Below are 26,764 nucleotides of genomic sequence, written 5' to 3' on the forward strand. Positions count from 1 at the left end.
GTTACATGGCCCGCTGTGGTGCAGGTTACAGCGATTACATTTGGGGTGGTTCCCCTTGTATCCACCCTGCCCTTGATTTCCAGAAGGCTGCTGACAAGGGCTCCTATGGTCCTCAGTCCTTCGTTGGTGAGACTGAGACTGAACAGAGGTAGAGCCTTTGACCGAATTTCCATCCCATTTTCGCTTGTTATCATTGGGGGCATCAGTAGTAGTAGCGCTAATACGCTTGGGCAGCCTGTTCTGCTCAACTGCCTGATCGGTGAGACGATGAGCCAACTAGATGATTTGCTGAATGGTGCCAAGGTTAGCTGAGGTTACGTGACTCTGAATCTCTGGTACAAGACCCTTGAGGTACAGCTCAATACGTTTGATGGGAGGGTCCACCATTGTAGGACACAAGATGGCCAGCTCGTTTGACCTCTTCGTGTATGCCTTGATCTCAGACCCTGTCATCTTCAAATTGAAAAATTCCACTTCCAGCTTGTGGATGTCGTCACGACTACAGTACTCTTCCTTGATCAGTTCCTTGAAGTCATTCCATGGGGTGGCATTAGCAACTGCCAACCTAAGCAGTTGAACCTGTGCTTTCCACCCGGTTAACGCAGCACCTTCGAGTGTTCCAGTAGCATATTTTACCCTATGATCTTCAGGGCATTCACACATCTCAAAAATAGACTCAAGCTTCTCGAACCAGTGAAGAAGACCTACAGCTCCTTCTGTGCCGCTGAATGTACTAGGTCGGCAATCCATGAAGGTTTTGAACATGCACACAGGAGGCTGAGCATGTTGACTTGTTACGCGAGAATAAAAGACAAGGTTAAGCACGAGGGTTGGTTTGCGAAGGTAGGATCTAAACGTCCTAAGATGGGTTGATATGGTAGGTTATACCTCCCGCAGGAACAACTGCGAGTGCCTCAGCAACTCGTTCATTGATCAAAGCCGTCAGCTGGGCTTGAGTTAGGTTGATACGTCCTCCGCGTCCGCTCATGATCTTCACAATGAAGCAACGTGAGTGAGGTAAGTGTCGTGAAAGTGCGTAAGTGTGGGACGACAACAGAGAGTAAGTACACAAGGTTCAAATAGCAGTTATCACGTTAACTAATGCACAGTGTGAACTATCTAACCGACAATATAATATAAATCATACCACCTATTGTGTCGAGTCTTGCACGTGGAGCGATGCGTCGTTGTGGATCGTTGAGCACTGTACAGGTTATAGTCTGGTTTTATCAAAAAGCTTTTCCCTTTTTAAAACCAAGTTCACTATAACCAATGGCTCTGATACCATTCTATCACACCCCCAAAATCCACCATGCGGGGTATCACCGCATGGAGGCGTGACATGACCAGGATCAAGCCACCAATCATATTGAACAACGTATTTAAGTAAATAAAACCAACCACAATACAATTGGTGACCAAAAGGAAGTTCGTAGTTCAATTAAAACAGCGGAAGCATACGACGTTAAACCAAAACATAAGTTCGTAGTTCATAAGTTTAAAGACCCAAAACATAAGTTTCATAAGTTCATAAAGTTTATTTATTGAGTACGCGACATAACAGTTTGCATCCCACAACAACCACCTCCATGTGCAAGCCCCATAGCATCTAGCGACCTGCAAAGCATGTAACAACGAGTCAACAACAAAGTTGAGTGAGTTCACGGTTGGTTGTCCATTTTAGAGGTGTTTCCAAAAACGTAGTTTAATCTCATTCAGCTATCCAGCTGTGGGGGTTACCCCATAGTTTGAAAACGTATAATAGTTAACCATCCCATGTCCACCTTCCCTGGCTATCCAGCCCGGCACTCCGGCCGTGGGGGCTACCCCATTATTTAAACTACCGGACTCGTTTATCATATCGACTACTAACGAAAATTAATTGTGCCCTAGCGTCGGTGTCTATCATCACCGACGTGCCATAGTCCATTAGTACACACCCGTCCGACTGGCACGGTGTGAGGTTTGTTAAACCTAATAGCGCTATTAACTAATGACCCGCTCGCCATAGCCTCGGTGATTAAGTCGATACAAAAGGGAGGGACTTCGCTGATAGAGTTCTAGTCCAGTAAGTCTAAGTACGTCCCAAGGACGAGGAATTCACATTCCTGAACGCGTCCCAAAGGACGAGGAATCCCTATTCCTAAACCCATTCCCATTCCCACCGGGAATTTACCATGCTTTGTAGAAAAGTGTGAACTCACCTCGGTTTGCTCGGTTAGACTAGTTACTCTAATAATCAGGAAATCAAGCACGTTCTAATAAGGTACCGATAACAATCAATTTCTCATGCACAATACATATGGTTTATCTACCCATTACTTTTATCACATATCACATAATTTAAACGTCAACGCACTTTGTTAAGTTATATATTATTTTACCCTAAAATAATATAATAGTAAATTAAACAAGTATTCACACAAGAGTTTTAGTATACAATATATATTCTAAATATATATTTACCCGTTTTTATTTACAAAAACCAACCTCCGACACTTTGTATTTTGTTACAAAAATCATGGCGATGTTTCTATTCGAAACACGAGTTATGAAATATACTTGTAACGCTTGTTTAGAAAAATATTTTCTAAGTGTTGGGATTTTAGAAAATTCGCCAGAGTTTCCTTTGTAAATGGAGGTGTCCATGCTTACTAGCATATCATTTTCTTTTCGGAAAAATATTCAATCAATCAGCAACAAGTTACTAAACAACATTACACTAGTCAAGTGCAAAAACAATGCACTTTACATACAACATGAACTTGGTTTTTTCATAAAAACGCGTCGTAACTTAGTGGGGTGTTTAGTGGTCTTAGTTACCCTCCAAAGTGTGTTTACTTTATTTAAAATCTCATTCTTTTGATTTTTAGATGTTCACAACTTGTGAACATATTTTTACAAAATATTTGTTTACTAAATTTTCAAGTTTCACTTGCATCTTTATTCCCTTTTAATTTCCAAAAATAATGTATATGCAAGAAAAGTTATGATCCTTCAAGACCCGTCTTTTAGACTTGGTTGATTTAGAAAAAAATCATTCACAAGTTTTAGATCTACAAGAATCATTAGTTCACTTGGTTTATTATTTTTCAAGAACAATCATATTTATTCCCAAGTTCATGCTCTAACAAGAAGATGATTATTTTATGCGCACATAATCACCTCTAACTTCTTAAGTCATGTTTTCAATCATAACTTAACAAGCTTCATATGATGATCAAACATCATATTGCTAGTTATCACCAAATAAACATCAAGTAATCATCAACATGACCAAACCAACTTGATTTAACCATGAGTTCATCTTAGTTCATCATCTTGTTACTTTATGTTCAAGACTTTTGTTTGTAATCTTTTAGAGTTCTTAAGATTACATCATACCATAACTATTAACCACTCTAAACATGAAGAAAAAAGAGGATTCTAGAGACTTACTACTAGCTTTTAAGCTAGGGAAGATTAAGAGGAGAAATGAGGTGGTTAATAACAAATAGAGAAGGTCCTTCCACTTCCGAGAGCACCAAGCTTCGTTGTATGACCCGTAGCACCTTTGTATACTTGTAGATTGGATGAGAATGAACAAATGATGATGATGGTGGATGTGGGTGGCTCACGGCCGAACCAAATAAGGAGGAAGAAAGGAGTGTGGGTGTTGAGTGATGAAGATGAATGGTGGTTCAAGACTTGTGGGCTATCTTATAATCTTCCAACTTGTGATAAACTAATGGGTAATGTGTTTCTAATGGCTAGACAAGAATCCATTAAACAATTCAAATAAATCAAGTGTGTCCTTCTTGTCTCCTAACTGATTTGGGGGGGGGGGGGGTTGGTCTAGTTGGGTTGCAACTTATTAGTTACTAATTTAGTTAGGGATAAAATGTTTAGTTAGTGCCTTAAGGTGTGTTATTAAATATATAGTGTGTTAAGGTGTTCGGGGACCCTTAGTAGCTCAGAAAAATAAAAACAATGCTTCTAGCATTATTTTGGTGTTCCGGGTAATGTCCGGTTGTTCGGTTTGATACTGTTCCGTTAAAGTGCTTACTTAATCCGTAAAGTGTCATATATATATATATATATATATATATATATATATATATATATATATATATATATATACTTACATATACTTGTAACATTTTAAATTCTCAACACTCAGGAAAGCATTCAGGATCATTTAGTCAATTTTTCTGCACAAGACTAGTATGTTAACAAGCACATGTAAGTATAACACAGTAACCAGAAAGCAGTTAAATGTTTCAGCATAGTCATCAAGCACTTTAATTATCATTAATAAATCGTACGGATACATGGAATTATGAGGGTTGTCACATTCTCCCCCTGTTAAGAAAATTTTGTCCTGAAATTTAGCTCGTGGTTACTGAGGAAGCTAGTTATGTTGCATTGTTTTCCTGGTTTTCTTGGGGTGTCACACATAATCGGTCCAAAAACCTTAGATCTAGTTCGAAATAATGGACAAAAATAAAATTGAACATGTAAAACTTCAAATCGGCACTTGTATGATGTTATTGAACCATCAATTTGAAGTAAAACAACTAAATTAAAACTTGGCATTCATGAAAAATTCTAACTTTTGAATATGTTAAATTGGGACAGATGCCCGATTCGCACGGATCGGCGATCCGCAATTAAATGATCTTTATGATCCGTCCTAAGTTGCATCCGTAGTAAAAAGTTCAATCCGTCCTTATCATATCTGTCCTAAGTGTTAGAAAAATTTCAAAGTTAGAAAAGTTTCAAAGTTAGAAAATTTCTCGAAATACGTGCATGAACTTATGATTGTGTATGTGTTTGGCAGGAAAAGTCAACTAATTTCGATGTGAACCACAACATATGTTGCACACTTGATAAAACACTGTCAAAGATGAAACCTTTTGAAGACGTTTTGGAGTTTATCGAGAAAAGTCGCATAAAGAAAGCTTTAATAGATACTCACATGTCACACCCCGACCACGTAAAATAACAAAACGTGGCGGAAACGTCGGGGAGTGTTGTAACGGAATCATTGTTTCACAACCATGGATTAAACAATTTCGTTTTATTGAATTAAATGTGTTACATTACATTGGAATTTGAAACAAAACATAAACAAATAGTATTTCATTGTTATTAAGTCACTAAGGCCTCGTCCATTCCTATGTGAGCGTACAAAAATATCATCATCAATTAACATCAACTATGGTACCTGAAACACATGTGAAAATACGTCAGCATAAAAATGCCGGCGAGTATATAGGTTTTATGTGAGTGTCAGATTCATGGCTCGTTTTACATGTTGCAATACTTATTTAAAAACCTTGTTTTGAAAAGTATGGTATTGCGACATAATTAACCAACTCAAATCAAATTGGATATGATTTATAAAATCTCGTAGCCATGATTCTTAACTCCAAAACATTTATTTTATGAAATCAAATTGTAAAACATATAGTAGAAACTCGTTAACAAAACTCGTATGGTTTATACTATTCAGAAAACATCATTGTGTGACATTGTTTCAAAATCGTTTACCCAAGTGATCTAGATAACGCAACGGTATATAATGTGTTAAAAGCACTTATATATAGGAAGTACCAGCGGCGTATCCACCATGCTTTTAACACATTACACCCGCCCCGTTACCTAATCACTTCGCTAACCCAATGGTTCAGAGAGTTACAAATGGTTCACATATGTCAAATGGTTACAAATGGTTCATATCAATCAAATGATTATAAACGGTTCACATACATCCAACGATTACAAATGGTTCTCATACATCCCAGGATTACAAATGGTTCCCATACATCGAATGGTTACAAATGGTTCACATCATTGAGTGGTTACAAATGGTTCTCATAAATCAGAGGTTACAAATGGTTCAAACAGTTCAAAATGTAAAACAATGGGCTAGCATGTTAAGTGAACATACATAGCAAAACATAATGAAATCATGTACTAATAGTGTACTAATGAACATAGCAAGTATATGATATGAAAACATGGAAAGCATGAAAGTAACAAGTAGGCACATGTGTTTCACCCCAAAACGTTTGAAAAACAGTAAAAGTGGGGACTATGTACTCACTTGAGGGTGCTTAGAAGTCTTGAACAACAACCAAGCAAAGCTAGAGGGATCACAGAATCAAACGGCACCTAATGTAGGTAACTATGTTAATAAACGGACCTAATCGGAGGATCGGGTAGCATGAGGGTTCGTAAACCAAATGAGTGTAAGAACTCATGCAATATAGTTTAACAAAGCCTACATACTAAAACGAAACCTATGCTAAGTGCTTACGACCCATTACGACTCGTTAAGATAGCTTACGCTACTTTAACGCGTCGTTCGCGTAAAACGCGTTCAGAACGCCTAACTAGTCCTATGACAAGTATTATATGCCTTAACATGTCTAATAATGTTACCTAATCAGTTTAGATGTCAAAATTTAGGTTACATATGCTTAAAATGAATGTATGCGCAAAAAGGGCTTTTTGGTAACTTTCCTAAGGCATATAAATTACCTATCATACCACTAACTAAACGAAGTGATCATAAGGTATAACCTCGGAAGGTTATTCCCTATACAACTATGGTCACTAAACATGTTTGGTTGGATCCTAATGATCGACCAAACGGGTCTAGTTTGAAAGTCTAAGCGGTTGTTTAGACCGCTTGACTTACGACTCTACAAAAGCACTAAACCTAAAGTGACGAGCTAAACATGTTAAAGCATGTTTAACGAAGTTAGAAAACAGGTTTGGTATCCAAAAAACGGTTTTGATAACTAAAAGTAGTTTGGTTACATAATACGCAAGAATACGCATTTTGGCCGAAACTACGACTCGCCACTATGCCTAGATAACGTAGTAATCAGTAGGTAAAGTCATAAGAGACTAAAACCATCGTGATTATGCTCACGTTATGAAGTTCAAATGAACTTCGTATTGACCATAAACTGGTCAATGCAGAAAGTCAAACAAAGTTTGACTTTCACGCTAAAAATGCATAAAAGAATGAAAGAGGACTTTCAAAAGGTCCAAGGAGGTTTGATCCAATTTATTCTCAGGTATGAAGTGCAAGACTTCAACTTAGAGAATGAAAATCAGATCAAATGTGAGTTTGAGAGCAAAGGGGGTGGGGTTTATATAGTTTTTGCACAACCGTTAAGATCGTTCATCGTAAAACGAGCTTCGATCTCATCCGTACACATGTGCCCATGGTTTTGTGAAACCATGGGACCCCTAGTTTCATTAAAACCATGTGCAAATGAGGGGAATAGCTGGAACAAGCTGGAATTTAGATTTTTCATTTTGGTCCCTTCCTAAGATAACTATGGCAGGATGTCAATTTTGGTCCCTGAATGTGCAAAACATGGTTTTTGATGCATTTTTGACACGTTTAAGCCCCGTTAATCCCATTTCAAGGCTCTAAAATGAAGTTAAAGTGTAGGGAACATGAAACATGCTCTAAGATATCTCGGATGTCGGTTCGTTTGGCCGTACGGTTGCGTTGTTCAGTTAATTACGACGAAACACGAACGAATGCGAAAAACGATCCAAATTACGCGACGAATGGAATTTTATCATGCCAATCACAAAAATAAAATATTTTAATGATTACATAAAGTTTTGGATGTCCGGATGTATTCAGAACGTAAGATATGTGCGAAAATGCAAACTTATGCACTTTTTGACGCTTTTAGTCCCTGAATGACCAAAAAGTTTATTTTAGCACACTGAACCCCTCAAAGCCTATTTCTACGCTATGAAAAGGATATTAAGGGTATGTTTAACTTATGGTCATGTTCCAGAATGTTCGTTACAGTACAAATCGGCATACTTTCGAAGTTTGTTGAAATTAGTCCCTATAGGCGAATAAACTTGATTTCGCCACACCAAACCCTCCAAAACTTATTTCTAAGTTTTGTAAAGGTTATTTAAGGTATGTTAAGCCTATTTCACTATTCCGGAGTATTTGTTGCATTAAACTGGTTATATTTGCGCATCAGTGCGCGTATAACCTTCCAGAAAGCGATTTAAAGCTTGAAATCAAACAAGAATTGATATGTGCAAAAGATACAAATATTTATACAGAATCCCAAGTACAAATAAAATATTTCATTGATTTGGTATTTGTTTGATGGTCGCAGAGGCACAGGTGTCACAGTCTCCCCTACTTTAGGAAATTTCGTCCCGAAATTTATTCTTAGGAGTCTGTCTGTGACGCTGTGTTAAATATTTGTCTTGCATGGAATCTAGGGTGTTTATCTATTTGCGTAGAATAAGCCATCAAAGATATGCAAGGCATAATCCTGTTATTTCTCTCAACGGACATTCTTCAGAAATGAAAAATGAACGAAATGAGTCATTTTCCTCAATGGGTATTCTTCAGAAATGCAAATGAAGGAAGAAAAATCAAGGATATTCATTTCCCTCGATGGATATTCTTCATAAACGAAAATGAACGGAATGAGTCATTTTCCTCAATGGGTATTCTTCAGAAATGGAAATGAAGTATTAAACAAAAGGATATTCATTTCCCTCGATGGGTATTCTTTAGAAACGAAAATGCACGGAATGAGTCATTTTCCTCAATGGGTATTCTTCAGAAACAAAAATGAAGGAATAAACAAAAGGATATTCATTTCCCTCTATGGGTATTCTTCAGAAACGAAAATGCACGGAATGAGTCATTTTCCTCAATGGGTATTCTTCAGAAACGGAAATGAAGGAATAAACAAAAGGATATTCATTTCCCTCGATGGGTATTCTTCAGAAACGAAAATGAACGGAATGACTCATTTTCCTCAATGGGTATTCTTCAGAAACAGAAATGAAGGATTAAACAAAAGGATATTCATTTCCCTCGATGGGTATTCTTCAGAAACGAAAATGCACGGAATGAGTCATTTTCCTCAATGGGTATTCTTCAGAAACGGAAATGAAAGATTAAACAAAAGGATATTCATTTCCCTCGATGGGTATTCTTCAGAAATGAAAATGCACGGAATGAGTCATTTTCCTCAATGGGTATTCTTCAGAAACGGAAATGAAGGATTAAACAAAAGGATATTCATTTCCCTCGATGGGTATTCTTCAGAAACGAAAATGCACGGAATGAGTCATTTTCCTCAATGGGTATTCTTCAGAAATGGAAATGAATATGGTTAACTCTAGACACATGACAAAACTTGCTGTGGTTTCTGTGCACTAAATTCCATAACTTTGTACGCGTCCATAATTACGTAATTCCTTGCACAGTCTGCACAGTGCATTTCATAATGTGTAGGGGAAGAAAATCAAACCTGTGATGAGTGTGACTAGACTACCATAGGGTCCTTTTAATTAGATCAACAAGTGATCTCTTTAGTTAGACCACCAAGGAGTCTTTTCAGCTATATCATCACATGATATTCCTAACCAGATTTTTGGATCAATCTGTTTAACTAGACCACTCACGGGGTCTAATTATAGAATAGTACTTCATAACCCAAGGGACTAAACTACAATGTAGAAGTCCATTAAGGATTTGAGATAGTACCTTGGATATCCTACTATGAATCCCTTATACGAAGATATGGAAGATTCTACGAGGATTTAGATAACAAAAATTTGTATCACAGAAAAAACATAAAAGGGAACACATAAGCACATAATCACATAATTTTTTAACTTGACCTTTAATTTGTTATCTTTGGACACGGATATTTAAAGCACACCAGGAATCCAATCCGTGGATTTCATTTGGCACTTTAATCATTTTCAAGAATCTATCTATGAAGATAGGAAAATCATAATAGGAATTCAGCTTTGTCCTCATTGAATCGTAATGTACGTCTTGAATCATACAAAGAATTCAATTAAGGGCTCTGATGAACGATACCCATCCACAAGGATCTAATTAGGAGGATAGAAAGATCCTATATGGATTTTGGAATTTGTGTAATGAGAGGTGTTTGGACACCTTGCACTAGGCGTGCTTAAGTCGATACACAAGGTAGAAAGTTCATGAGGTTGAGGCGCTAGATATGCCAAGGAGACATATGAAGCAGAATTTGAAGGTTGAGCAGCAGCAGGATTTGTAACAGCTTTGCTTTGGATTGCAAAGTGGCACATGTTAACCAAATGTCCCCATCGTCCACCGTGGGTACATTTGAAACAGGGTATTTGATTCGGATGATGACGGTGGCATTGATTGCACCAAGGAGCAGTTCCCTTATACGACTTCATCCCTGGGGTGAGTCATGGTAATAGCTAAATCAACGGTCCTCTAGAGTACGACGCCTATTTGCTGGGTAATTGCGGCACCTGGTTCGGACATTTGAGTGTTGTTGCGATGAAGAGGCATCTTGAAGATAATGGAAGGCGTAGGAGGAAACAAGCGAAAGATAGTCAAAAGAAAATGACAACTCATGAAGATTGTGACCATTCGTTTGTTACCATAGGCAAACAAATGAGACAGTGACTAATCAAAGTAAGCGGGTCCCATTAATGTATCGCGAAGACATGCTTTAGCCTATAAGTGGACTGTTGGTGCACGAATGTCTAAAGCCTGCGTCTTAGTCTTAGTTGATCTTGTATAGGGTCTAGGGGTCATGTTTACTAATTATGTAAAGTTTAGGGGGCTGTTTGTAATTTGTGGAATGTAATGTTCAGATTTCGCTTCTAATGACATGTTGTCATTTAGAGCGAAATCACAAAAATGTGATTCCGCTCCAAATGACAAAGTGTCATTTGGAGCGAAATCAGGCCCCTATAAATAGTCCAAGTGTTTTCTCATTTTGCAACGAATGTTTACTGTGTAGCCGAACTGCTGCTAAAATTTTATGTGAAAGATTAATGAGAAAACCTGTTTAAAGTGATCCGATTCTATTTCTACTCAATTTCTACTTTGATTCATGTTGTTTGTGTATTTCCGCTGCATAAACAGTAGTATCTAGCTCTGATTGACTCACTCGACTGTCAATAACGGTCCTACAATTGGTATCAGAGCCAGTTATGAGCTAGAATACCAGAATCAAAGCTTTTTTACTATACTTTTTGAGTTTCTGGACATTGCCACGGACAAAATGGACTGAAATTTGGACATATTGTGTAAAATTGACAATTAACAAACCCTTGAGAGTTTCAGCATAAAAAACAACTTAAAAGTGGTTAAAAATGGCTCGAGATCTGATTTCGCTCGAGAGTGTTGTCAGTTGATTTCTCTCCAAAAGGTTTGATTTCGCTCGAGCAGTAGAAGCGAAATCAGTGATTTCGCTCGTGAAGTCTGATTTCGCTCAAGATTCAATCACTGATTTCGCTCCAAAGGTGATTCCGCTCGGAATTACCTTCTGATTTCGCTCCAAAGTTTTCAAGTTTTTGATTTCGCTCGAGATAACACTCAGATTTCGCTCCAAAGGGTCACTTTCTGATCTCGCTCCAGAGAGCAAAGTTTGATTTCGCTCCAAATTTTAAAGTCTGATTTCGCCTGAAACATCATTTTAAGTGTGTAAAACATGGTTTGAGCGTTAAGTCCATTTCGATCATGATATCGTGTTGGGAATTCAGTCTGTGTAGAAAGTTTTCAGTATAAAGTAACCTATCTTTCAAAAAATTAAAAATTTTTCAGAATTTGTCACATAAAATGGAAAATCAAGATTTTTACAATCTTTTCGCGGGTAGCGGCATGACGGCAACACAAAGTCCGGCAAGCATAGTTCAAAATGTCAACATGGAGAACGAGCTAGGAACAATGCAGAAACCGCCAAAGCTTATGAACTTGGATGAGTATGCCGGATGGTCGGGTCGTTTCAAGAATTGGGTTCAAGCCAACCATTTTGAGTGTTGGATGAAGATAAAGAAAAAATATGTTCCACCTGTTGATGGAGTGGGATTACCGAAAGGCATTGGAAGCTTGACTGAGACTGAACAGAATGATTTTAAGGTGGAGAAGAAGATGGTCAGTATTCTCCAACAGGCCATAAAAGAAGATATTCTTGTGCTGCTACAACATGATGACGACTCACAATCGATGTGGCAAGCATTAAAGTTGAAGTTCCAAGGCAGTGTTTCGATGATCAAAAGCAAGAAAGCCCTAATCAAGAAAGAGTTTGACATCTTTACTGGGATGAAGGGTGAAACGACTAAGCAGTTGATTGAACGTTATTGTCATCTTGTGGTAGAAATGAGAATATTGGAAATTAAAAAGACAGACGAGGAATGGATCGACAAATTGTCCGACGCGTTACCTTATGATGAATGGGGCACGTACTTATTGATGTTGAAAAACAACTCGGATTTTGTGAATTTAAATCTCAGTGCATTCATTGAAAAGATAGAAGCTCATGAATTGGAATTGTTGAAAATCAGGAAGATGAATTCAGCAAATGTACAACAAGACGTATCTCTTTACTATAAAGGAAGCTCTCCTGTTGTAACAAATCAAAGTCCGAAGATACAGACGGGTTTTAGTGCTGATACCAATTAAAGTGCTTCTACAAACACTCCACAATCAAACAAGTCTTCACCGTTTGCGAACTATGAGCCAAACTTCAAAGCTCAGGAGCAGCCTTCACCTCAAAGTTCTACAAGTTCTAATAATCAGGCTTACGTTTCTGGGGAGCAGTGTAACATCGCAGTGAATATTAAGAATGGAAATGAAATTACTGAAACAGATGCGAAAACACACATTGCTTTACTGGCTTCCGTTTTAGAGGCGTACGAAGGTCTAGTGGCGGGTAGGATTGGTAATCCTAATATGACAAAAGAGGATTACAACCAGATCGACCCCGAAGAGCTTGAATTGATTAATATAAAATGGTGCATGGCAAGTTTGGTTAGAAGGGCACAACGCTTTATGGAGATCACAGGCCGGAACAGTCTCTCAGGTCCTGATCAGAAGTTAGGGTTCGACAAATCAAAAGTTACGTGCTTCAAGTGTAAAGAACGTGGACATTTCAAGAGAGAATGCCCTAACCGTGATGTGAACAACCATCAGAACCCGTTCACAAACGATTATTACAGGCAGGCGATCTATCATCGACCTAACCAACAACCTGCTGTTCAGAGGCCGCAGATCGAAGACAAACCAGAGAAGCCTTTTATCGTAAATCAAGACGACGAAAAGGTAGCTGAAGGTTTCAGCTGGGATAAATATATCCCTGGAAGCAATGGGCAGGCCATGATGGCGGAAATTGTTGAAGTACCGGAGATGGTGACTGAGCCAGAAATGTTTGTTGAGGATGTTCCTGTTGAAAACGTGGTTGACATTGAAGAAATTGTTGCAGAAGTTTACTATTACCAGTCAGAACAGGAGGGATTTAAAAGTTCTATGAAATCTATAATGCCTCCTAAAGTATTTGAATCTTTTGCAGGTTATTTCGAAGAACCGACGACTGGATCGTGCCCAAGATACGAAGAAAAGAAAGAAGTTGTCGAGGAATTGATAGATGTGACGAAAGAGCTGACTGGAGAGACTTTGAAAGATATCGCTGACAAAGCTCTCATGGGAAAGCTTAAAGAGGTAGACTCAGAACTCGAGAAGTCAGAGTCTGTCAGTACCGTGTCGGTCAAACAGGAGTCTGATCAGAAATCTGGAGTTCAGGAGGTCAAAGTGTCTGAGTCTGAATTGAAAAATGTCGGTAAACAAGATGTGAAAATTGTGTGTGATGAACAGGTTGTTGTTGAGAAAGTTATTTCAATCCCTGAAACACCATGCCAGAAGTGTTTACAACCGTGCATGGAGTGTCTTGATAAAGACACTAAGTATCAGGAATTGAAACATCATGTTGATATGCTTAAATTTGACCTTGGACACGTCAAAGAGGCTTATGATACTCTTGCCAGGTCAATTAAAATGATTCGACAAGAAAGTGTTGAAAATGACAAAGCAACAAAATTGGCTAAAGCAACACTTTTTGATAAACAAGTTTAGGTTAACTTTCATCTTGACACGGTCGCTTCACTAAAGAAAGAGCTTGAATTAGTTAAAATTGAAAATGAGAGGATTGATAAAAAATTGATGAGTTATGTGGCTTCATCTTATGTTCTTGAACAAATTGTCCCACAGCAGCCACATGCTACACCAGTCTTTAAGAGCGTTCCACCCCCAATGTGGATTCATTATACACAGAAATATCCAGATGGGGTGGAAGCTGCTTTGAATCTCAAGTTGAGATCGATTGAGGACGATTTTCCTGAAAGCATTGATGTTACATTCTCTGCATCTGACACCGACAACGAATCACAGGTCATCAAAACCGTTGTCGATCAAGTGTTAGATGAGGAGAGTGATAACTCTGTGAAGTCTCAATCTGAGAAAGCTGTTAGTGAGTCTGAAGATGAGGGTAATTTCTTGGATCGGTTCATACCGAAATCGGATAAGAGTGCGAATGATGATCAGATTATGGTAGTATACACTATGATTGGAACAGTCAAACTTTACTCCGATTTCGAGTATCCTCTTGAGAATGTTGAGAAAGTGTTCAAGTTGGTTGAAATGAACATTGATGAGGTTAACAACAAAGAATTTTTCTTAAAACCGAAAAAATCTTTTGTTACATCATGTCCCACCAGCTCGGGAAAGAAAGAGTGGGATGGTAAGGGTAATAACAAGAAAAACAATTTGAAAAACAAAGGGATCGGTTTCGAGAAGAAGATGGCTAAGCAGGTGGTTAAGCCGAAAGAGAAAATGAATGATATTTTTGTCGCTGGTCCGAGTGTAGACGATGAAAAGGACTATATTTTTAGTCAGAAAGATGTGGACGATTTCAATACAACGAAAAAGCTGAAGGAGGAGACAGTCAAATCAACTTTTGTCGAATATGACAAAAGAGTCTGTTATCGCTGTAATGAAATCGGGCACATGGCTAAACAGTGCAAGAAAGTGTTTGAAAAACCTGTTTTTGTAAAACCAGCTGTTCAAAAACCAACCGTTCAAAAACCAACTGTTCAAAAACCTAGACCAAAATCACCGGTTGATACAAAAGGTAAAAAACCAATGGTTTCTCCGATTCGCATTCTAAAAAGAGGAGAATCTTTGAAGTCTGAGGATAAGCCAAAATCGACCTTCGAATTTGGCGAATCTTCCATGTCTCATAAGACTTCAAAAATTTATCCTAAAACAAAAATTTTTGAGAACCAATCTTGGGTTGCGAAGTCGAAACCATCAGTTGAGGTCAAAAAGATGGAAAATGCTTTAAAAAATGAAACAAAGGTTTTAAAATATGATGTTGTCGACTTTGAAAATGAAATTGACAAATTTCTTGCTGAGTTTCCCCCGATTAACAACAAAGTAAAACCAGCTGTGAAAGATGATGTTCCTAATGTTATATTTAACTTTCCTAAAACAGATGAGAAGTGTGATGTAGTGTTTGGTAGTGTTTCTGAGGTTAAGAAATCATGGGCGTCATTGTTTGAATAAATTGTTTTGATGTTTGCAGGGGCTGCCCAAGTCAATTCTGTCAAAGTGGATCATGGACAGTGGTGCATCGAGACATATGACAGGAACGCTAGCTCTTCTTTACGATGTCAAATCAATAAATGGAAGTTATGTGGGCTTCGCCGGAAATCAAGGCGGGAGAATTGTTGGACAGGGAACGTTGACGAATGGTGTCATCTCATTTGCCAAAGTGAACTATATCGTAGAGTTAGAAAACAATTTACTTAGCATTTCGCAAATTTGTGATAAAGCTTTCAGTGTACATTTCACAAAAATAGAATGTGTGGTTTTAAAACCAGGGTTTAAAATCCCTGATGAGATGGTGTTGTTGCGCGCTCCATAGGAGAACGACCTTTATATTCTTGATATGAGCGTCGCAACACCAACAACTCATCAAAAACAATGTTTTGTGACAAAATCAAAAGCAACCGAAAAAGAAACGATTATGTGGCATCGAAAGATGGGCCACATACATGTTCGTAAAATGAATTTTCTAATGCACAATGATTTAATAGAAGGTGTAAATCTTAAGAATTTTCACTTGTCTGATGATTATGTAGCGTGTAAAAAAAGGGAAGCAGACTCGGAAGTCACACCCACCGAAGATACTTAATTCGATTAGGTTACCTCTTGAGAGATTACGCATGGATCTCTTCGGGCCTATCAATGTAAAGAGCATCAATGGAGATTTGTACTGCGTAGTAGTAACTGTTGACTTTACAAGATTCTCGTGGGTTGTGTGCTTAGAAAGAAAGGATCAAACTTTTGAGTCGTTGATGGTGTTGTTCAAGAAGATGGAAACGGTGTATAAGCTGCCAATCCGGAGAATTCGTAGTGACAACGGAACAGAATTCAAAAACAACAAAGTGTATGAGTTTTGCAATGAGAAGGGAATTCTTCATGAATTCAGTGCGCCGTACACACCACAACAAAAATGGCGTTGCTGAACGAAAGAACCGGACCCTAATTGAGACAGCTCGCACAATGTTGGCCGATTCCAAACTACCAATCTTCTTCTGGAGCGAAGAAGTATATGCAGCTTGCTACACATTGAATCGTGTACTCACTGTCAAAAAGTACAAAAAGACATGCTTTGAGCTGCTTCACCGATATAAGCCGAATCTTGAATTTCTGGAGCCATTTGGGTCTCCGTGTACGTTTATTGATGAGAATGGAAAATTTGGTGCTAAATCAAATGAGGGTTTCTTTGTAGGTTACGCAAGCCCGCTGAAGAGGGTGTTCGTACCGTGCCTGGGGAAAGTAATTCAAGTTCAGCACGTGGATTGTCAGAAGCACACTCCATCTCCGCAACTTCCCGGACAAAGATTCCTGTTCGATTACGACAAGCTCTGGGAGTCGTTTCAACTACCGGTTCAGCCGAGTGACGAGGAACTAGCACTTTTGTACCAGTACCAGCAACATATGTCACAGGAGCAAGTGGCTAGACCGCTAGTGGTTCCTTCACCCACCGAGGGTACTTACAATGATGAAGCAGGATCGAGTGGAACAGCTCATGAACCTCTAGAGGAACCAGCTCCAACATTTGACGATTCTGATGACTCAGAGGTGGAACCCGCTCCGACCTTTGACGAGGAACCAAATGATACTTCGATGGAAGCTGAGGATCAAACCGTTGATCAAACCGTTGATATATCGAACTTGCAATCAGAAGTGAATGTGCCTGACACTCTCATGCCTCGAACATTGTCTTACCATCCGTCAGAGCAAATAATTGGTGACCTGCAAAGTGGTGTCAAAACCCGAGACCAAATAAACCGAGCTCTTACATGTTTCTATTCTTCTGTTGCTCATTTGCAAGAAGAATTCTCATTAAAGTGTTTTATTTCGCAGATCGAACCCAGAACTTACAAAGAGGCGTTGACTGAAGACAGCTGGGTTAGTGCTATGCAAGAAGAGCTGTTACAGTTTGAAAAGCTGGGTGTGTGGAGACTGGTCGATCTGCCACAAAATCAGAAGTTGATAAAGACAAAGTGGGGTTTTAAGTGCAAACAGGATGACAGAGGTGTCGTGGTGAGAAACAAGGCACGACTGGTGGTACAAGGCTTTAGTCAGCAAGAAGGCATTGACTACGATGAAGTTTACGCGCCTGTTGCTCGACTCGAGGCAATTCGGATCTTCCTGGCGTTTGCGTCATGGAAAGACTTTAAAGTGTACTAACTGGACGTCAAATCTGCCTTCCTTTATGGAAAAATCAAAGAAGAGGTGTATGTGGGACAACCGCCAGGGTTCACAGATCCACTGCACAAAAACATAGTCTATCTGCTGGACAAAGCGCTTTACGGACTACATCAGGCCCCGAGAGCCTGGTACGAGACGCTTTCCCAATATCTGTTGGGCAATGGGTTCATCAGAGGGACAGTAGACAGTACTTTGTTCACAAAGGAAGTGGCAGGACATTTGTTGATCGTGCAGATTTATGTTGACTATATCATTTTCGATTCCACCAACGACGATCTTTGTAAAGAGTTTGAGAAAGTGATGAAGAAAAAGTTTGAGATGAGTTCGATGGGGAAGATGAAGTTCTTCCTCGGGCTACAGGTGGAGCAAATGCCCGATGGAATCTTCATTCACCAAACGAAATACGTGAAGGACGTGCTTGACAAGTTCGACATGACTGAATGCAGTCCTGCATCAACCCCCTTGCACAGAACCACGGGATTTGTCCAGACGAAAGTGGAGTGAAAGTGGATGAGACACTGTACCGATCAATCATTGGGTCTCTGATGTATCTCACAGCTTCCCGGCCTGACATCATGTACCCGACATGTATCTGTGCCAGATATTAGTCGAGCCCGAAGCAATCACACCTGACCATTGTCAAACGTATCTTACGGTATTTGAAAGGCTGCCCAAGCATCGGCTTGTGGTATCCTCGCTCGGGTGACTTCTCCCTATCAGGTTTCGCTGATTCTGATTTTGGAAGCTACAAGCAGAATGCTAAGTCCATCACTGCTGGGTGTCAGTTCTTTGGAACTCGACTCGTTACCTGGCAGTGCAAGAAACAAACCGCAGTGGCGCTTTCTACGTGTGAGGCTGAATACGTTTCAGCCTCCAGCTGTTGCTCACAGATCCTCTGGATCCAACAGCAAATGCGCGACTTCGGTTTGCAGTTCTTTGATACTCTGATCTATGTGGACAACGAAGCAGCTATAAACATCACTAAAAACCCAGTTCACCATTCAAAAACTAAACATATTGAAATCCGTCACCATTTCATCCGTGATTGTTATGAGAAGAAGTTAATTCGGACTGAGCACATACACACCGATGATCAAAAGCTGATTTTTACACAAAACCCTTTGACAAAAAGAGATTTTGCTATCTTCTAAAACTGAATGGGTTAAAAAATCTGAGTTCTGGGAGGGTAGTAGAATGTGTAGCCGAGGAGGGCGGCGATCAGACGTGAACCATGTCGTGTTGTCAACTTTGTTTGTACAGTTTATTTTCTGCTTTTCGATAAAAACAAAAACACAAAAATATGTTTTAGTTTTAGGTGGAGAAATTCACAGAAAAATACAAAAACATGATAAAATTCAAAAATCCAAAAAACATTAGAAAACTTGAAAAAGAGTTTGTGTATAATAGGGGAAATGATAGTACATCAGCTAGACGGACACAGTACGCTAAAGAAATGTAACGTCTAAAATACATTAAACAGTCTCGCTAAAGATGTGCCGATAGGTTTTTGCAAAATCAGTAGATCAGTTTGGGATATAAACCTAAAATTTACTTGCATTTACGTGGGGAACACCTTCAGGATATATGGGTAACCCCCGAAATCTTGTTTGAAAGGTCCCGTATTCTGAGATACTAGGTCTTTATGCTTAGTGATATCTGGGGTATTATCCCGGGACTTATGCTGTATGGAAATACTGACCTAGTCCCCGGATAATACTTTACGCATATGCTTTACTTGTAAAGCCTCCCCTCAGCAAGTTGATAAAACAATAAAATTGATAGTTACTGCTGTTGTAATAAAAAGATCCTCTAAAGGGGACCCACCTTAAAGTCGAAGCCGTCATCTCTCTGCGTATACGGAAGTATCGACCCGAGCTCTCACGGCCCTCGCAAATCACCCCATTACAGATATCATCTAGGTATACTCACCTGTAAGACTGAATACTGGGATCTGGATACGGGAGTATATACTGAGGTGGGACACATGTAAAGGTTTAAGTCTTAAAACATTAATTCCGTATCCCGGACAGATTGAAAGTTCTGTGAGAATTTAAGATGATCAGTATAACGGCAATCTACGCGAATTGTTTAAGGCTTGGTATGAAATTGTAGTTTAAAGGTGCTTGTGTTCTGTCAAATGCTGATATGATCCCCTAACACGCTCACAAAAAGATTGTGTGTACATATTTCAGTTTATCCTGTTAAAAATCCAAAAAGATTTTATCTTTTCATCTTATTTTCGACAACTGATGTTGGGAATCAGACGATCAAAGCTTTGTGCAGATCATGTCTGTTTGATGAGGGTTGGGTAAGTAGGAGATACTAAACTGTGATTGGTACATGTGTGACAGAATGAAAAAGTGTTTGAAAGTGCAAAAAGTTCGAAAGTTCATTAATTTGAACTGTTTTCAGATCGAAAAGTCAGCGTACTTCATAATCCGGTAAACCAAGGTCATTAACTTGGACTTGGTAGGCCAAACAGTTGACCAAGGCCATTAACTTGGACTTGGTTAACTGGGCGTGTCGGTGAACAATCAGAAAATGTTAAAAAGTTAAAAAGTTAAAAGTTTGAAAAATTATATTCTGATTTCGCTCTTAAAAGCACTTAAAAGTTGATTTCGCTCATAGTTGCATCAAAAACTGATTTCGCTTTTGGCTGTATGTGATTCCACTCATAGCTTCCAATCTGATTTCACTCGAGAGTTACATTGGTCATTTCGAGTGGAATCAGACCAGCTATAAATGCCATCTGATTTCGCTCCTATGATCACTTATCTGATTTCGCCCCAACCTACTTTTCTCTCCAGCGATATTGAGCGAAACCCTAAATCGTTTTTTTCTAAACGAATTGCTGCCCAATTTACAACAGATCTTGTGATTATCTTATTGATTAATCATGGGCAAGGTAGTTTGTGTCTCAATTTTTCCGATATCATGCTTATCTTGTACTGTCGGCGTATGCGATGAACTGAAATGTAGTTTTAGGGCTATTAACTATTAAATCAATACTATAAAACATATCATTATAGTCGGTTTAGGGTGTAGATCATGTTGGTATGTGTTAATTGTTCCAGATCTGAATTGATTAATGATTGTCAAGTCACAGGATGTTCAAGTTTAAATCTAGGATGTTTGAGAGGTCAATAATGAAATCAAGACATAACTCTAGTGTCGGAATTAACATATTAATTAGTTAATGGATTCAATTTCATGTTTTGATGAGATTTTGATAGTTTGAATGTGATTTCGCCCCAAACAGTCACCAAATGTGATTTCGCTCTTAACATGTTTGAGTGATTTCGTTCCTGAGTGCATTTGTTGAGATTTCGCTCCTGAGTGCATTTGTTGAGATTTCGCTCCTGAGTGCATTTGTTGAGATTTCGCTCCTGAGTGTATTTGTTATGATTTCGCTTCTGAGTGTATGATTGATTTCGCTTCTAACAGACTTAGAGTGATTTAGCTTGTAATTTCATTTGAAAGTGTTTGTTGTTGAAATTTCTAAGTGATTGATTATTGTATGCTGTTTTTGATGTGCAGGGTTCAAGTGTGATCTTTGGTCCTCTTCACAACAGCTGTTGTGACTTGGATGTGCAGAAAAATACTGAATTGGCTAAGTTTAGCAGCATCTTGGAGTTCATGGGTCGTATTCCTATTCAAAAGGCCTTGACTGATCAACGACCATTGTACAAGTCACATATTAAGCGGTTCTGGAAGCATTCAAAGTATGATGAGGTAAACAAAACAATTCAGTCAATTGTGAAGGTGAATAATGAGAAGAAGGAAATTGTAATTACTGAGGCGCTTATTCGTGAGGTTGTGAATTTCCCGGACGATGCAGAGTCTCCAACAAAGTTTCCAGAAAGGATGGTAAAGGGTTGCATGCCCAGGATGGATTACCAGGGTGCATTGAATGTTGGAAATTATTTGAAGTCGAAATTTCAGAAACCCTACAAGTTTATTATTCACTGTATATTGATGTCACTTAGCTATACTAAGGGAAGTTACGATACAATGCGCAATTATCAGATGAACATGGTCACGGCATTGGTGTTAAACAAGAAATATAACTTCTCACATATTGTCTTTCATTATATGGTCGAGAATATCACTACAAAGAGCAAGACTTGGATGTATCCAAGGTTTGTGCAGATGATGATCGATCATGCATATCCAGGGATTGAACGTGATTTGAAGAATGATCTGTTAGTGCAATCACACATGAGCAACGATTCTCTAAAGCAGCTTGCGAGATATCACCCAAACCATCCAGAACCAAAGATAGGTGCTGAATTCTTCGGATTTATAAAGGATGCAAACTACGTTGATCCTGATCTAGTTGATAATCAAAACTGGAGAAACGAAGAAGAAATGAAGGAAGCAGCCTATGCTGAAGAGCTAAAAACTCTTGTGGAGTTCAAAACCACCAGAAATGACTGGTTTGTCAAAGAACCAAGGAGGAGAGGCAGAAAGAGAAGTTGTTGAGAAAGAGAAAGAGGCAAGAGAAGGAATATGCTCCATATGTGCCATCTCCGCAACATGTTTCTGATTCGCAATCACCTTCTAGTGGAAGAAAGAAAGCTGGGGCAAGAAAGAAAGTTGTGTCTCCAAAGATACGGAAAGTTACTCCAAAGATTTCTAAGCCGAAGATTGTCTTGAAGAAGAAAACTTCCAAAGAATCCAGGAAACCACCAACACCACCACCTGAGTCAACACCACAATCACCAATTCAAACACCTCCACAACAACCTTCACCACCAAAACAACCAACACCACCCAGACAACCATCACCAATACATCTTTCACTAATACATCTCTCACCACCACCACAACAACAAACCCTACTTACATCGCAAGAGATCTTTAAAACACCACCACTCACTCAAATTCAACTAACACCTGGTTCTTCTAGGCACAAAGGTCTTCATATTCCTCATGATACTCTTGAAGATATTAGAGATTTTGGCTTTGCTAATGATGAACAAGTTAAGAAGTTGGAAAACAAGATGGATGATGTGTTGGATGAAATCAAAAAGTTAGCTGCTGAGTGCAAGAAAGTCTCTGATCATGAGAAAATTCTTGAAATGCGTGTGAAGAGATTGGAGACTGATAACAAAGAATTGTTGAAGAAGATTGACACTGATCAATCTTAGATTGATATATTGAAAGTGTGAGTTGCTGAACTTTAAGAAGAAAAAGCTCGAAGAGATGAACAGAACAAATACTTCGAGTTGAAAAACAAAGAGCTTGAAGCTGAAAAAGCATTTAAAGAGCATGAGTTTTATATGTTAAACAAAGTTGTGGAAAAGATGCTTGGAAAATCAATTGAGCAACAGTTTGAAGAGATCTAAGTCGAAGAACTCAGGGCTAAACATCAAGCTAAGATAGATGAACAGATGAAAGATAAAGGTAAAGGCGTTGAAGGAAGTTCTGCAGTGACAGAGAGATCAATTGTTCCTTCCTTGGTTGTTGAGAATCCTGAACCTATAACTGCTATATCTGGCCTTTTTGAGGAGGAAACACATCTTGAAGAGCTAGTTGGTGATGAGGATGAAGATGAGGATGATGATGATGATGAGGATGACCAGGAAGATGACGATGATGAGAAAGTATTTTCAGCAAGCAGTCATGGTTCTGATAACGACGATGAGGATGCTCAAGGTTGTATGGGTGTAAAAGTGATTGAAGCTTCCAAAGAAAGAACAGTTGATGATTTTCTGAATGATTCTGTGAATGAAGAGTCAGGGGGAGCTGAAGGAAAGGGGGAGTCTGGTGATGCTCAAAATGTTGAACATGTCAAGAAGTTAATTTTGAGATTGGATATTTACAGGGAGGAAGGTGAACACTTTCATACGTATTCATTTGATGGTACTCCCAAAGACATGGAAAAGGAAGAACAGAAAAAGTGGTTTAAGGATAGTCACGAGAGGAAGTTTAAAAGACCGTTGAAGTACTATCAACGAGATCGAAGTGTGTCACTCGGTGATATCATTAGCTGGGGTTTCCTGCCTCATGTAAATGCATATGCAATCAGGAGAGAGTGCGGGGTGTAGTACTTTGAACGTTTATATGGCATAATGTCATTACCATGGTGGGATGTGGAGGAGCTGTCAAAAGTAAGAACTTTAGGGTATCCTGTTCGCAAGAATGATATTCCGATGTGGGAATACATAAAGTTTGAATCGTTGAAAGAGTTCAGACACTGGAAGCCGCATTACCCTAAGAGAGTGCAGAAGGTAGATCCAGTAATAGGGATTGAAGAAATGATACTTAATGTGAAAAAGCCCAAGACGATGAAGAATATTCCAGTGCCAAAGATGGAGCAGGATTTTTATAAAGGATTCTTGGGCTGGGTATACAGTTACATCTCGACTGAGGCTGTCATTACTTATCGTGCTGGAAAAGAGATTAGAGAGATACATGTGTATGACCCTATGTGGTTAGTGAATTGCTCTGCGAAGGATATTGAATGTCTATTCATAAACAAGATTCACTATCAAGCTGAAGATAAAGAGCAGGCCATGCAGTTTCAACGTGTTGCTACTCTTTGCTTTCAGAAAAGCATAAATTCTGAAAGTAAATGGAAGTCATCTTGGTGGTCGCTTGAGGAGAAAGTTAAAAGGAAAGCTGAGCGTGAACGTAAAAAACTTGAAGAAAACAGAGAAAAATGGATGAACATTCAAGCTGAAGAGGACAATAAAAGGAAGAAAGAAAACGACAGAGTGAGGAATTTGCTCAGGAGGAAGCCTAAGCAACATGAAGAAAAGTTCAAGTCACTCTGAAGACCCGAAGACAAGACTGAAGACTGCGGCTGTATCCAAGGGGGAGTTTGTTGGTGCACGTATGTCTAAAGCCTGCGTCTTAGTCTTAGTTGATCTTGTATAGGGTCTAGGGGTTATGTTTACTAATTATGTAAAGTTTAGGGGGCTGTTTGTAATTTGTGGAATGTAATGTTAAGATTTCGCTCCTAATGACATGTTGTCATTTAGAGCGAAATCACAACAATGTGATTCTGCCCTAAATGACAAAGTGTCATTTGGAGCGAAATCAGGCCCCTATAAATAGTCCAAGTGTTTTCTCATTTTGCACCGAATGTTTACTGTGTAGCCGAACTGCAGCTAAAATTTTATGTGAAAGATTAATGAGAAAACCTGTTTAAAGTGATCTGATTCTATTTCTACTCAATTTCTACTTTGATTCATGCTGTTTGTGTATTTCCGCTGCATAAACAGTAGTATCTAGCTCTGATTGACTCACTCGACTGTCAATAACGGTCCTACATGGACAGTCACTCCAATCTTTCCCAGGTAAGAATGACTGGTCCGATTATGTGGATTTGTACGAATACGCTAGCTTTAGACAGAAAACTCAGAGTACAGGCGTCCACCCTTCCGGATTGCACGTGTTCACATTATAAGACCCAAACTTTGACGGTTTGAAGGTCCAAAACCATATAATAAATCATCCTAGAACAGATGATTAGTTTTCAAAGAAGATCCAAAATTTATGTTCTTATTGTGGTTGTCACTTAAGGATAAGTGACAGTATCGTTTTAAAACTAAACACAAGATAACTTGTGTAAGGGTCCTAGGAAGGTTATAGTCTAGGTCAAAGCATTACTAATAACCTAATTCCCTATAACCATTGGCTCTGATACCAACTTTTCTGTCACACCCCGACCACGTAAAACAACAAAACATGGCGGAAACGTCGGGGAGTGTTGTAACAGAATCATTGTTTCACAACCATGGATTAAACAATTTCGTTTTATTGAATTAAATGGATTACATTACATTGGAATTTGAAACAAAACATAAACAAATAGTCTTTCATTGTTATTAAGTCACTAAGGCCTCGTCCATTCCTATGTGAGCGTACACAAATATCATCATCAATCAACATCAACTATGTACCTAAAACACATGTGAAAATACGTCAGCATAAAAATGCCGGCGAGTACATAGGTTTTATGTGAGTGTCAGATTCATGGCTCGTTTTACATGTTGCAATACATATTTAAAAACCTTGTTTTGAAAAGTATGGTATTGCGACATAATTAACCAACTCAAATCAAATTGGATATGATTTATAAAATCTCGTAGCCATAATTCTTAAATCCAAAACATTTGTTTTATGAAATCAAATTGTAAAATATATAGTAGAAACTCGTTAACAAAACTCGTATGGTTTATATTATTCAGAAAACATCATTGTGTGACATTGTTTCAAAATCGTTTACCCAAGTGATCTAGATAATGCAACGGTATGTAATGTGTTAAAAGTACTTATATATAGGAAGTACCAGCGGCGTATCCACCATGCTTTTAACACATTACACCCGCCCTGTTACCTAATCACTTCCCTAACCCAATGGTTCAGACAGTTACAAATGGTTCACATATGTCAAATGGTTACAAATGGTTCATATCAATCAAATGATTACAAGTGGTTCACATACATCCAACGATTACAAATGGTTCTCATACATCCCATGATTATAAATGGTTCCCATACATCGAATGGTTTCAAATGGTTCACATCATTGAGTGGTTACAAATGGTTCTCATAAATCAGAGGTTACAAATGGTTCAAACAGTTCAAAATGTAAAACAATGGGCTAGTATGTTAAGTGAACATACATAGCAAAACATAATGAAATCATGTACTAATAGTGTACTAATGAACATAGCAAGTATATGATATGAAAACATGGAAAGCATGAAAGTAACAAGTAGGCACATGTGTTTCACCCCAAAACGTTTTAAAAACAGTAAAAGAGGGGACTATGTACTCACTTGAGGATGCTTAAAAGTGTTGAACAACAACCAAGCAAAGCTAGACGGATCACAGAATCAAACGACACCTAATATAGGTAACTATGTTAGTAAACGGACCTAATCGGAGGATCGGGTAGCATGAGGATTCGTAAACCAAATGAGTGTAAGAACTCATGCAATATGGTTTAACAAAGCCTACATACTAAAACAAAACCTATGCTAAGTGCTTACGACCCATTACGACTCGTTAAGATAGCTTACGCTACTTTAACTCGTCGTTCGCGTAAAACGCGTTCGGAACGCCTAACTAGTCCTATGACAAGTATTATATGCCTTAACATGTCTAATAATGTTACCTAATCAGTTT

Source organism: Helianthus annuus, chromosome 2 (genome assembly GCF_002127325.2).
Source record: "Helianthus annuus cultivar XRQ/B chromosome 2, HanXRQr2.0-SUNRISE, whole genome shotgun sequence".
Classification (NCBI taxonomy): Eukaryota; Viridiplantae; Streptophyta; class Magnoliopsida; order Asterales; family Asteraceae; genus Helianthus; species Helianthus annuus.